Here is a 12,421-nt window from a genome sequence, read left to right as displayed (position 1 = left end):
ATGTTCAAATTGCACTTTTTGACAAGTAATTTTAAATTACTCGAATCATTTCGAACAAGATTTGTAACAATTTCTTTAGTAAATGTGAATATCTTCCAAATGTGCTTTTGCCCGAAGGTACAGCATTGTCATTATTTGTAACTTATTGAGCAGTGAATATTCTGATCCCACATGTTTGAGATCAAATTGGAATGAATGTGCTCTGTGAACAAAAATTGCTTTGATATCCAACCCTTAAAGCCTATGTACTAAATCAAACAAATGCATTTAGACAAAATCAATAAATTAACACAGATAAAACATGAACTTCACTGAAGACATACAAAGGAGGCAGAATTTCCAAGGTGTTTTTCATGTCCAAAACTAAATAAATAAAATGAACTGCAGAACGTGTGTACCAATGGAAACCTTTGAGTCTCCTGGTAGGTCCATCTTTATTACTGATGTCGCCATTCTACTTCCTAAAGGTCAAAACAGCTCCAACTTCAGCCAAATGTGTTTAGCCGATTACAGTTGATGTGCAGCCAGTCTTAATTGTCAGCCCTGTGCAACGATAATGCGATTGAGCCAAAGCAAGGTAATTTTTTAACGTCCCTCACGAGTCCGGCCACTTGTGCCATGGGCTTGATCCAGCCCCTGCAATTGTGCAGTAAATGCCTTTTGATGGTTTTTATGCCCGCAAAATTTTAGTTCAGTGAACATCTTGAGGATTTTATCAGTATTTACAAACTGTGATGATTGGGAATTTGCCTTCAATAGTTGGAGGCGCCCTAGTATGATAACAAACAGGGAATACTTTTGAAACGATTGAAAATATTGCTAGTAATTTAGTAATGCTAGTGCATTATTTTATTTTTTTTTTTAATTATGGGGAGACAATTGTGCAAAAAGATGCAGAGCCTTCTAGCAGTTAGAGCAGTTTGAAATTAATAATAAAACAATAGTGGTTATAATAACAGTTACAATGTCCATCATAGCGATAGGCCAGTGCAATGACCACTGTGTAAAGGGTGCCGAGACTTCAAAAAATAAAAGCAGTAAAAAGTGACTGATACTACAATAATCTGGGACAATGTCAATTGTGCAAATGTTGCAGATACACCTCAGTTGATTGTGCAAGTGGTGTAGATGCTACTCAGGCACATGAGTGCCCAGGATTGCTCAAGAACAAAGCAGTGTGGCAAGACTACTACAGGTTGATTTCATAAATACATTAAGATAATAAATATTGAAGGCACAATTTATTGATTACAATCACAGAGTAATAATGATTATGTTGTGGCATTGAAGTATCCAGAGTTACTGTTCCATGCATCCATCTTTACCGCTTATCAGTGTCGGGTCGTGGGGGCAGTAACTTTAGCAGGGATGGTCAGACTTCCCTTTCCCCAGCCACTTTATCCAGCTCTTCCGGGGGTATCCCAAGGCATTCCCAGGCCAACCTACAGAGGTAGTTTCTCCAACATGTCCTAGGTCGTCTCTGGGGCCTCGGCTTTGTGTGTCCCAATCATCCTAGGAGCTAACTTGTCTGGGGCTTCACACCCCTGGTAGAGTCACCCATGGCAAACAGGTCCTTTGTGAGGGATCAGACAAAGTACAGCTCCATAAACCACCATCCATCATACACTTCCTGTTTATCCCTCAGCCCTTCCATGACAACATACTGTACTACTGTATATAAACTATGAGCGTAACCCCTTTTAACACCATTGCATCCCTTTTTTCCCACCATAGTAAAAAAGTAGCCCCTGTTTCCTGTTTTGGAGACATGAATCTACTGTAATAGACACCACATTTCGACGGCAACAAAAGATACGGCCATATAGGTCAAAGGCTGATCGCAGCTTCCGTCTGACCTCAGGTCGAGGAAATTAATGACCAGAAAATAGGAAACATGGGGCGTAACAATGGAACTGGTGGAGAAAAATGTCAAAATCTCACTCAAGTCTGATGTGTGTAATGTTGATGAAGAGGATGTTATACAGTATGCATATAAACATACTTCACTGTGTTAGTTTTCCAAAGTTTATTTTTAGGTATCTGAGGTATCTTTTAGGTATCTGATTTTAGGTATCTGATTACTATCAACAGTTCATATAACTACTGAATGTATATATTTTGCTATCTGTCCATCCATCCATTTTCTGAGCTGCTAATCCTCATGAGGGTCGTGGGAGTGCTAGAGCAACTCCAAAATGGCGGCTTGGTGGTAACAACTGGTTAGAGTGTTGGCGTCACAGTTCTAAGGACTGGGGTTAAAATTCTGGCCCTGCCTGTGTGGAGTTTGTATGTTCTCCCCGTGCCTGAGTGGGTTTTCTCCGGGCACTCCGGTTTTCTCCCACGTCCCCAAAACATGCAATAATTGGACACCCTAAATTGCCCCTCAGTGTGATTGTGTGTACTACTGTTGTCTGTTTCCATGTGCCCTGCGATTGGCTGGCAACCAGTTCAGGGTATACCCCACCTCCTGCCCGATGACAGCTGGGAAAGGCTCCCGCACACCCGCGACTCTACTGAGGATTAGCAGCTCTATATTTTTCAATAACAAATGGCATGCTCATTCTGAAGCCTGCTGACCTCGAATACTTTATTTTTATAAATACTTTGTGCTTCCTCGAAAACATGCCAAGCTAATTGTTGCTTACAGAAAAGTCGTCTCACTTAACATCGTGTTATGTATGCTGGCAGTTCATTCTCAAATCATTTTATGGTATATTTTTACAAATCATCTGGACCAACTTAATCGTGATTCCACCCTTCAGCAATGTCAGCAAAGGACAAGTTCTTAGTTGTCCATTTCCATGTGATGTGTGTGTTAAGAGTGATTTGTTTCCTCCTCGATCGCCGTGCAAAACTGTCTGGGGCGACAATTGTAATTGTTATCGGTGTTCAATCCTGTTCAATACTTGATCCCAAATCCTTATGTGCGACATCAACACCGAGTTTGGCCAAGCTACGAAGTCTGTGATTGTAACATGAAACTGAACGCTAGCCCATACGGAGGTAGGACTGGTCCCGGACAGAAATAGAGGAGCAACAAGTTTTCTTGTGTCTCACAAATCATTCACTACAATAAAAGAGTACCAGATACAAGTTAGCTTAGTTTATTCTCTTTCTCTGGTTACAATGACACTTTCTTTTCAGTAGTCTGGATGCCCTGCGTCACGATACTTTCATGCGATGCTAGATTTCTGGTTTGGGGGAGAAGACTCGTGATTGTCAATGGCAATATTGTTGTATCTGTGGTGTGAGTCCACTATGAAACCATTAAGAACACACCGATTTATTTTATAATCAAATGGGGTCTCTCACGTGTAAAAATTGGTTTACATCTTGCTCTGTGTTCACCTGGCTTTATACACCAAAGTAACTCACTTGCTTCAGTACGTGTGATAAGTCGCAGCTGGTCCATTAGATGTGCCGTAAGCTTTTGACTTATCCGAGTTACTTTCTTGTCAGATAAAATCAAAGTGAGCTCGGGCGTCTGGCAGGCTTTAGATGAAGAGACATTGATGGGAACACAGAGAGTATTAAATATAATATGGAGGCAATAAAGAAGGTTTTGACAGGCTGGCCGAAGGCCATATGGAAACTATTCCCTAGTTTATCAATGGATTAGGCAGGTTTTGATCAAACTAATGGTGTGTAGTACCAAAGCCCTCAAATTCATCTTCATCCACTTCTAAGGGATTACATAATTGTATGTTAAAAAGATGCATTGTCTTAATTTTGCAATTTCAGGGGTGTAGTCTTTGGGGCCGTAGCTTATTAAATGTTTTTGCACGAGTTGAGCCAAGTAACAAGATTGACAGATGCCCTTTGAACTCACCAGGATGGTGACTAAAACTCGAGAATAAAGTGGACAGGTGTTTCTGTGATGTTGCAACCATGCAATCAAGCCATTTACTTTGGTGCCATGGTCTTTATTGGCAAAGTATGTCAAAACACAATTAATTTGTTGCCCAAAGGTGGCGCCACTCCACTACAACAAATAGTCACTCTGACGAAATATACTTTTAGGACATAAAAACACAAATTTGGAGAGTCCTCAAGCAACTTAAAGAGAGTAGTAGTGTGTGAATTCTGATACGAGGACAATGGTGCAGTTTTTGCAGGGAGTCCTCGGTCAATAGGAATCAGCAACATTGATGTGAATAACGTGGGGTGATGAAGCCAGAACAGTGTTTACGGTAATAATGTCCCAAAAGAAATGTGTAAAAACTGATATTAAAAAACTGTCAATATGCCACAATGGAACTGTACGTCACTTGTTTAAGAAGTTTATGTTAAGAGAAAAGATGCTTTTGGAATGTCTGCTAGTTTTTGTGTTGTATGATAGCACATACCTGAGGGAAGGAGCTGAAAAAGTTGATGACCAGCATGTAAAAGTTGGGAGAATTTTGTCAGTTCTTCTCTTATTTGTGTCAGCAAGCCAGTCCTCAATAGTGTATAGTGTAGTACCGATGATCTTTCCTGCAGTCCTAATGTAACTTTACGCATGGCAGTCTTCAGCTCCGCCTCCCTTAGCTACATTCGCCATGTCCCACAAGCTTCCAAAATGGCGACAGAACAGGTTTGAAGTCGATTCTCTAACGCATATTCTAGGTCATATTGCGGTATGTTTGTTTGTCAAATGCATCAGACTTGTCAAAGAAACTTCTACAGAAAGGTCTCAACTATGTCACCCAAAGATATGCACACAGAATTAAGATTTTTGACGCAGCAGGACGCAATGTCAGAGTTGGTGATCGATGCAAAAAAGTTTGACGCCTCACAAACTTCATATTGAAATCCAACTGGATAAAATAGTGGAATAGTACTACACATGTAAAGCAGTACTTTTTACTTTGAAAGATCACGAGTAATATCATTGTAGTCTTTATAAGTGAGATAGGTTCGATTTTCTACTAGTGCATTTAAACAATGGTGATTAACTCGGACAGTACCGTAGTAACCAGATGAAAAAGTTTGATTTGGCTTGTAATCGAACCCAGTGCTCTGTCTTAAAAGTCTGATGTGATACAAATATACATTTCTCTTGCATGACATTTACTTATCACTAACTATTCAGCAGGTCAGTAATAAACTAACAAAATGAAAGTTGTTCTCCTGCAATGTATTAAGCACTGATAATAATTAAATCAAACTCAGACAAGATACTTCTCCCTTACCTTCGAACATACAGCCTTGTGATTATTGATATTGTTCACATTTAGTTGTACGTGCGGTGTTCCGCAAGCCTTAATCCATCGTAGACACTTCGTCAACTGTGTTTTAGGTCTTGGAAAACGAATCAACCAGGCCTCTTGTAACCTACCAGGATGTCTTTCATCAGAACTGCACATTCTCCAAGCGCATCTGAGGACCATTTTCTTCACAACATTAACTTTTCCAAGATCACGCTATTGACAACCAGCATTGCTTGTGGGACAATACGCTGAGAAGGGCGTGTCAAGCCAGGGGTTAAGACAATGCAGCTACCAAATTGGCTATTATTGTACAAGTGATTGACAGGTCGAAAATAGAGGGACTGTAATTCACAGGAACGTGACGCTCTTGATGGTTTACACAGGGCAGTTGGACAGCGTGAAGGGTAGCTTCAGCCACCATCATCTTTACAGTCTTGAGGGTCTTCAGCTCCATGTTGTGTTGTCCATTCAATAGCTCCAGCCACTTCATTTCCTGTCTATATGCAGACAATTGTCACCATCTTTGATGAGGCTGATGAGAGTGGTGAAGTGCAGTCATTTGTGAAAGGACACATCTTAAGGGTGGCCCAAGTGTTGATGGTGGATGTGGAAGTGGTGGTTTTTCCTCAACCTCACCCGGTGTGACTCTCCCATCAAGAAGCTGTAAATCCACTGGCAGATGTTAGGCTGACACTGAGCCGAAGGAATTTGGAGGAGAGTTTAGTGAAGTTGGTGTTGAAATGGAGAGCTGATGTCTGCGAACGAGATCCTCATGTACTTCCCTTCACCATTAAGGTGTTTCAGGAAGAAGTGCAGTCTCATGTTGACTGCAGGGGGTCGACCAAGGTGTCCTGTGGCACTCTTTTGGTGGTTCAAAGGACCCCATAACTGAAAGTTTTTTTTTTTTTTTGTGGTTGTAGTTTGCAGTGGTGTTAAAATGAGGGGGATTATACTGCAGAAGCAGCCTGTGCACATCTTCTCTACATATCTTTCTCGACGAACATCTTAAAAAATTTAATCTGCCTGTGTGATTGAATCGAAGTAGTTACTTCAAATCCATGCAAAAAGGCAGCTTTTGATACCACTTAAGGTAAAAATTGCCCAATTCGTTTAGATTTCTGCCCGATTTCCCCCTCATCACAAATAAAACAGTACCATAACTAAACCACCAAAATTTCTGTAGGCTCATTGTTCTTTTGGAATAAGTCTTACAAAAAGCCAAAGAAAAGGCAAAGTATGGACGCTTACTGAACTGATGTCTCCAGGGCCGTACTGAGGTCTGACATTACATTACGCATGATAGCAGTCCTAATTCTGAAGTTTTGTACCACTTTATGCTTGTATTTTCCCAGGGGTATTCAACAAGCTCAGTCTGTCCTGGAGTATTGCATGAAAGCCGTCACAAGTAGCCATTGTGTGACCATTGCAAACAGTCCTGCGGGGGCCATGTCAAGCTAATGATGGCAGCCAAAGTTAATTGGATTGACTTCAGCCCCCTTCAGGCTCCGTATTAGAAAATCCAAATCAATGTCAGTGGTGGACGAAAGCAAGAGAAGCTCAGCCTTCACTCCCAATTAGACTGAGCCATCAAGTAGCCTTCATTTGTTCTTTATCTTATGATTCGTCCGAAAAGCAGACATGGGTGACTATGGGAAAAGGACGCATTGTCTGGGAAATGCCTGCAAACAATCATCATTTTCAATAACATTTCAGCATGAAAGAGGTAATTAAGAGTGGTAGTTTGACTTGTGGTGCATAGGGTAATTCCAGCATATAGAGATTTCAGATCACAAATATTCTCCTGTAACAGAAAATGTGTTTTTGTTTTTAAAACAAAATCCACAAAAGGGACTTTTAATTAAGCACACCAGTCATATCGAAGAGGGCATGGTGACTCAGACGGGAAAGTGTTGGCCTCACAGTTCTGAGGACCCGGGTTCAATCTCGGCCCCACCCGTGTGGAGTTTGCATGTTCTCCCCATGCCTGCGTGGGTTTTCTCCGGGCACTCCGGTTTCCTCCCACATTCCAAAAAACATGCAACATTAATTGGACACTCTAAATTGCCCCTAGGTGTGATTGTGAGTAGGACTGTTGTCTGTCTCCATGTGCCCTGCGATTGGCTGGCAACCAGTTCAGGTTGCACCTCACCTCCTGCCCCTTGACAGCTGGGATAGGCTCCAGCACTCCCTGGGCCCCTCGTGAGGATAAGCGGCAAAGAAAATGGATGGATGGATGTCATATCTAATGAGATTAAATACAACAAAAGTACTTTTACAAAGATAATACTACTTGATTTTGACTAACCGGTTTTAATATGTTCATTTTTGTGGTTCTAGATCTGCACAGCATAATACTGATAACGGTTTCATTTTGCACTTGGACTATGCTTTACAACCCCAATATGTATTTTCCCAAATAAACTCATGAACACATAACACCACTCTCAAAGTGTGAATACAAAAGGAACATATCCAACCCTTAACTCTTGTATGGAATACCATGAAATTGAGTAAGTGTACTCATGTTGTGGCTGCATCTCTGTAGTACAGTACTTTACTATATTTGTCATTTCTTTCACAAGCCTGCCATCTCGTGGTGATAATCAAAATGGAAAATTGACAACAGGTTGGATACGTGAGACGAATCAATGTCTGCATCTAGTGGTTGGAAACGTTGCTTACAAGTCAAAAATCCAAAATGCGTCATTCCAAATATGTGTGTCTGCGACCTCTGCCCCTCCCCTTGCATGTTCTCTGCATGATTGAGTACTGGAACCTATCCAAGCTGTCTTCGGGCATTAGGCAGGGTACAAACCAGAACTGGTTGGCAGCCATGGAGAAAGACCGCAGTTGCACTCACAATAACACCTCGGGGCAATTAAGGGTCTCCAATTAATGTTGCATATTTTTGGAATGTGGGAGGAAACCACAGTGAAAACCCCACAGGCACCGGGAAAACAAGCAAACTCCACACAGGCGGGGCCAATGTGACGGTCTGAGCGCTCCCCCGTGCTGAGAAGTCTCCTTGTGATTAATGCGCATGCGTTACTACCACGGGAACTCTGGGTACGTAGCAGGCGCTTACGGGGAAATCTCCCAGTCTCATAGTTCCCCTTCTTCTACGTAAAGGTAGCTAACATAAGTCATACCCTAACCCTAACCTAACTTTAAAACAAAAGTTGATAAAAAGATATACACATATATGTACGCTCGGTGTGTTCATCTTTCTGAGACGTCCATAGCGAACATGAACTCTCGGCGACAAGGCGTTGAACGGCACATGTTGAAGCATGAATGGGGACGTTTCAGACTGGCCGTAAGTTTACAAAATATACGTGCGTGCGCATTAATATACACACATGCGGGTTAATCACAAGGAGACTTTTCAGCACCCAGAGCGCTCAGACCGTCACACCAGGATTTGAACCACGGTGCTCAGGACTGTAAGGCCAACAACGCTCTAAGCCAAGGGTGTCAAACTCCCTTTGGTCTGCGGGCCGAATACAGCTTAATTTGAGATCAAGCGGGCCGGACCAGTAAACTCATTGCAAAATTACATAGAAGTAACAATAAGCCCACTTTTTTCCTTTGTATTAGTCACTAATACTAATAATTAGTGCAAAGAATGAGTAAATTATCAAAATGTTTATAACAGAATTTTCCTTTTACATTATGAACAATATATTATGAACAAGAGAATAACATAAGAACATAAATAAAGTATGTGCAATTTTAACAACACTTTTACACAGTTAAACATATATTTAAGTGTGTTGTACATAAAACTGATCACAGAAATAGTAACAATGTTCCAAAGACATTTAGTACCAGCCTTGTGGAACTTAAAAACACTGTTTTTCAACATCTGGAAAGCAATTTGAACAAATGAATAACTTTCACAGCAATTATTCGTCTTGCTTGGAATTTGCCCTTGAAACTTGACATCGTTTATCCTCCACAAGTGCATCAATATGAGGCATCATGTCCTGAGAAGCAGCCAATTTCAGAATCTCATTCAAATGCTTATGTGTGAGCTTTGAGCGCAGCTTTGTTTTATTAATGTTCATTAGAGAGAAAACTTGCTCACAAAGGTAGGTTGTCACAAACATGGACAATGTTTTAGCAGCTAGTGCTGTCAATGCGGGATAGCCTGGTAGGAGGTACTTGTAAAATGTGTGCAAGCTTACAGAGGCAAATCTGTCCTTCAGTTCTACATCACACTGCAAATCAATGATTTCAAGTTGCATGGCAACGGGCAAATCAGAAGCTTTGACTGTGAATGGTGAGCGAAAAACTGCAAATCTGTTTCGAGTTCGCTAAAAACCTGAAATCTTTTCTCAAACTCCATCAACAGCCCTGAAATCTTCTCTTTGTACCGTTTCACGTCAGAATTAACGCTTGCTGCGCACATATCTTTTAAACAGGGAAAATGAGCAGGGTCACCGCTTGCCACCTGCGTCTCCCATAACCCGAGCTTTAACTTGAATGCACGTATGCTGTCATAATACTGTGTTACGATTTTTTTGCGTCCCTGCAACATTTTGTTAAGAATATTCAAGTGCTCAGTGATGTCAACCATAAACGCAAGGTCCTGCAGCCACAGATGGCACTGTAATTCCTTAACAGGTTTACCTTTTTTCTCCATGAATTGTCCGATTTCATCACGTAAATCAAAGAAGCGCTTTAGCACAGCACCTCTGCTTATCCATCGTACGTTCGTGTGATAAGGCACACCATGTATAATGTTACAGTCACTGAGAAAGCTGTCAAATTGACGATGATTGAAACCTCTGGCTCGGATGAAATTAACAGTTCGGACAACCACCTCCATGACGTGATCCATTCTTAGCGATTTGCTGCATAATGCCTCCTGATGCAAAATGCAATGAAATGTCCAAAAATTACCTCCCCCATTTGCGGCTTGGACTTTATCTCTGAACTTTGTCACAACACCTGCCTTTTTACCGATCATTGACGGCGCACCGTCAGTAGCCAGGCTTACGGCGCGTGACCAGTCCGCTCCGACTCTGTCCAGCGCTCCGACGACGGAGCTGAAAATGTCCTCAGCTGTTGTGGTGTCGATCATCGGCACCAGCTCGAGAAACTCCTCTGCGACATTCAAAGTCTTGTCAACTCCACGAACGAATATGGCCAGTTGAGCGACGTCCGTGATATCAGTACTCTCATCAATCGCAACAGAAAATGCCACAAATGACCCCACTTTGCGTTTTAGTTGGTGGTCCAAATCTGCAGAGAGTTCCGAAATCCTGTCTGCCACGGTATTTCTTGTCAAGCTTATATTGGCGAAAGCATGTCGCTTCTCAGGACACACAATTTCAGCAGCCGTCAGCAAGCAGTTTTTGATGAACTCTCCATCACTGTACGGCTTTGATGCCATTGCTATATGGCTCGCAATTAGGTAGCTGGCTTTCACCGCAGCATCACTGGCTTCTCGGGTCTGGGTGAAAACAGATTGCTGTTTCTTCAGACGCGCCATCATTTCATTTACCTTCTGTTTTCTCAATCCTCCATGCAAACTGTTGTATTTTTCACCATGCTGAGTTTCGTAATGGCGCCGAATATTGTATTCTTTAAGCACCGAAACTTGCTGCTGGCACACCAGGCACACGGGTTTCCCATTCACCTCCGTGAACATATAAGAACATGTCCATTTTTCTTGAAAAGTCCGACACTCTGTGTCTACTTTTCTCCTTTTTGACAAAGACATTTTGCTGATGAGGGTGCGAGGCAAACGGAAAAGTAGATAATGCAATTGTCGCCAATAGACGCTGTACAGACGTTCAATTTTACCAGGTCAAGGTGGTCCTAGTTCCGCCACAGTGTTGCTTTCATGTTGTCTGCACGTACTAAAACACTGAGCCCCCTAGCGGATAATACAAGAACTACAAATTTTAAAGAAAATTCATATTTTTTTATACAATGCAGCTTTCTTCCCCGGGCCGTACCAAACCACCGGACGGGCCGGATCCGGCCCGCGGGCCGTATGTTTGACACCCCTGCTCTAAGCATTTGCTCCACCGTGCTGTCATACTGCAATAATTAGGAAGCGAAAATAACACAGTTTCCCCTTTCTTTCCAAGTTCTGTACAATGCAGAAATGCAATATTCCGCCTTCAGAGATAGTGTGGTGTTTACATAATTCACCCGCGGGACCTCTACATTCTCAATATTATTGCCAATAATCAATGTTGTGTGTTCAAGGTCCTGTATTACCTATGTAAATAGTGAATGCGGGAATGGAGGGGTATCACATAGTTTGAGAGGCACTTTTAGTTGTTTTTTTTTTGCTTACAGGTAGCAGTGGCACAACATGGACATCTTCTGATCATAATCAGGCCCCTTCCAAATGTGGATAAATCTCTCCCGCATGTTGGATGTGTGTCAATGTTAGTAGAGCGGAAAAACACAGATTGTATTACCTGTCAGTGTGAGTTTAATGTCATGAAAATACACCGATCGGTTATCTATACACACACATGCCTCTTTGAGCACAATTTAACACGATAAATGCTGTTAAGATAAGGTACAGTACTGTGCAATGAAACAATTAAATCCGATGTGAGTATGGTACATTAGAGTTTTAATAAGGAAACTAAATATAGATCACGGCCAGTGGAATAATGGCAAATTTACTGGTATTTTCATCAGCGGCATTTTTTTTTTTTTTTTGGTTGAATTTTTATTCCTTATATATTGTTTACTTCAATGTCTTCACTGACACTTGAGGAGTTCTCTATGTGCAATTTGGGTGCACGTGCATGCTTTTTGTCTTTTGTCAATATAAACTAAACACAGCCACATTACATTACTGTCAATAGAGCTGGTCATATTGTACAGTGGGTATTAAATCGTAATTGGGGACTTGGATCCGCAGTGCAAACCCAGCCACTGTGGACTGTGTTCCAAAGACTAATCCCAACAATAAAAATAAGAGAGCTCATAAAGTGCCATCCAAAAAGAGGCGCCACGAAAGCCTTCATAACAGAACGTTCTAGGCTTTGATCTGACGCTATTTTGTGGTTTTGGGCCTGTTCTTGGGAGAGCGGAGGCAAAGAGATAATGCTTGTGCAAACATTTGCAAACTCTTTTCAGTTTTTAGGTACAGCTCTCATTGATTCCTGTCTAGCGATCACCGGTTCTGGCTTCTTTTCCAAACTGCCACGTCGCAGTCAAAGGGCCCACAGAGCACGCAGGTTCCTTCTGGACCTTGA

Source organism: Syngnathoides biaculeatus, chromosome 3 (assembly GCF_019802595.1).
Source record: "Syngnathoides biaculeatus isolate LvHL_M chromosome 3, ASM1980259v1, whole genome shotgun sequence".
NCBI lineage: Eukaryota > Metazoa > Chordata > Actinopteri > Syngnathiformes > Syngnathidae > Syngnathoides > Syngnathoides biaculeatus.
The sequence above is the reverse complement of the archived record's forward strand: the minus strand, read 5'-3'. Positions refer to the sequence as shown.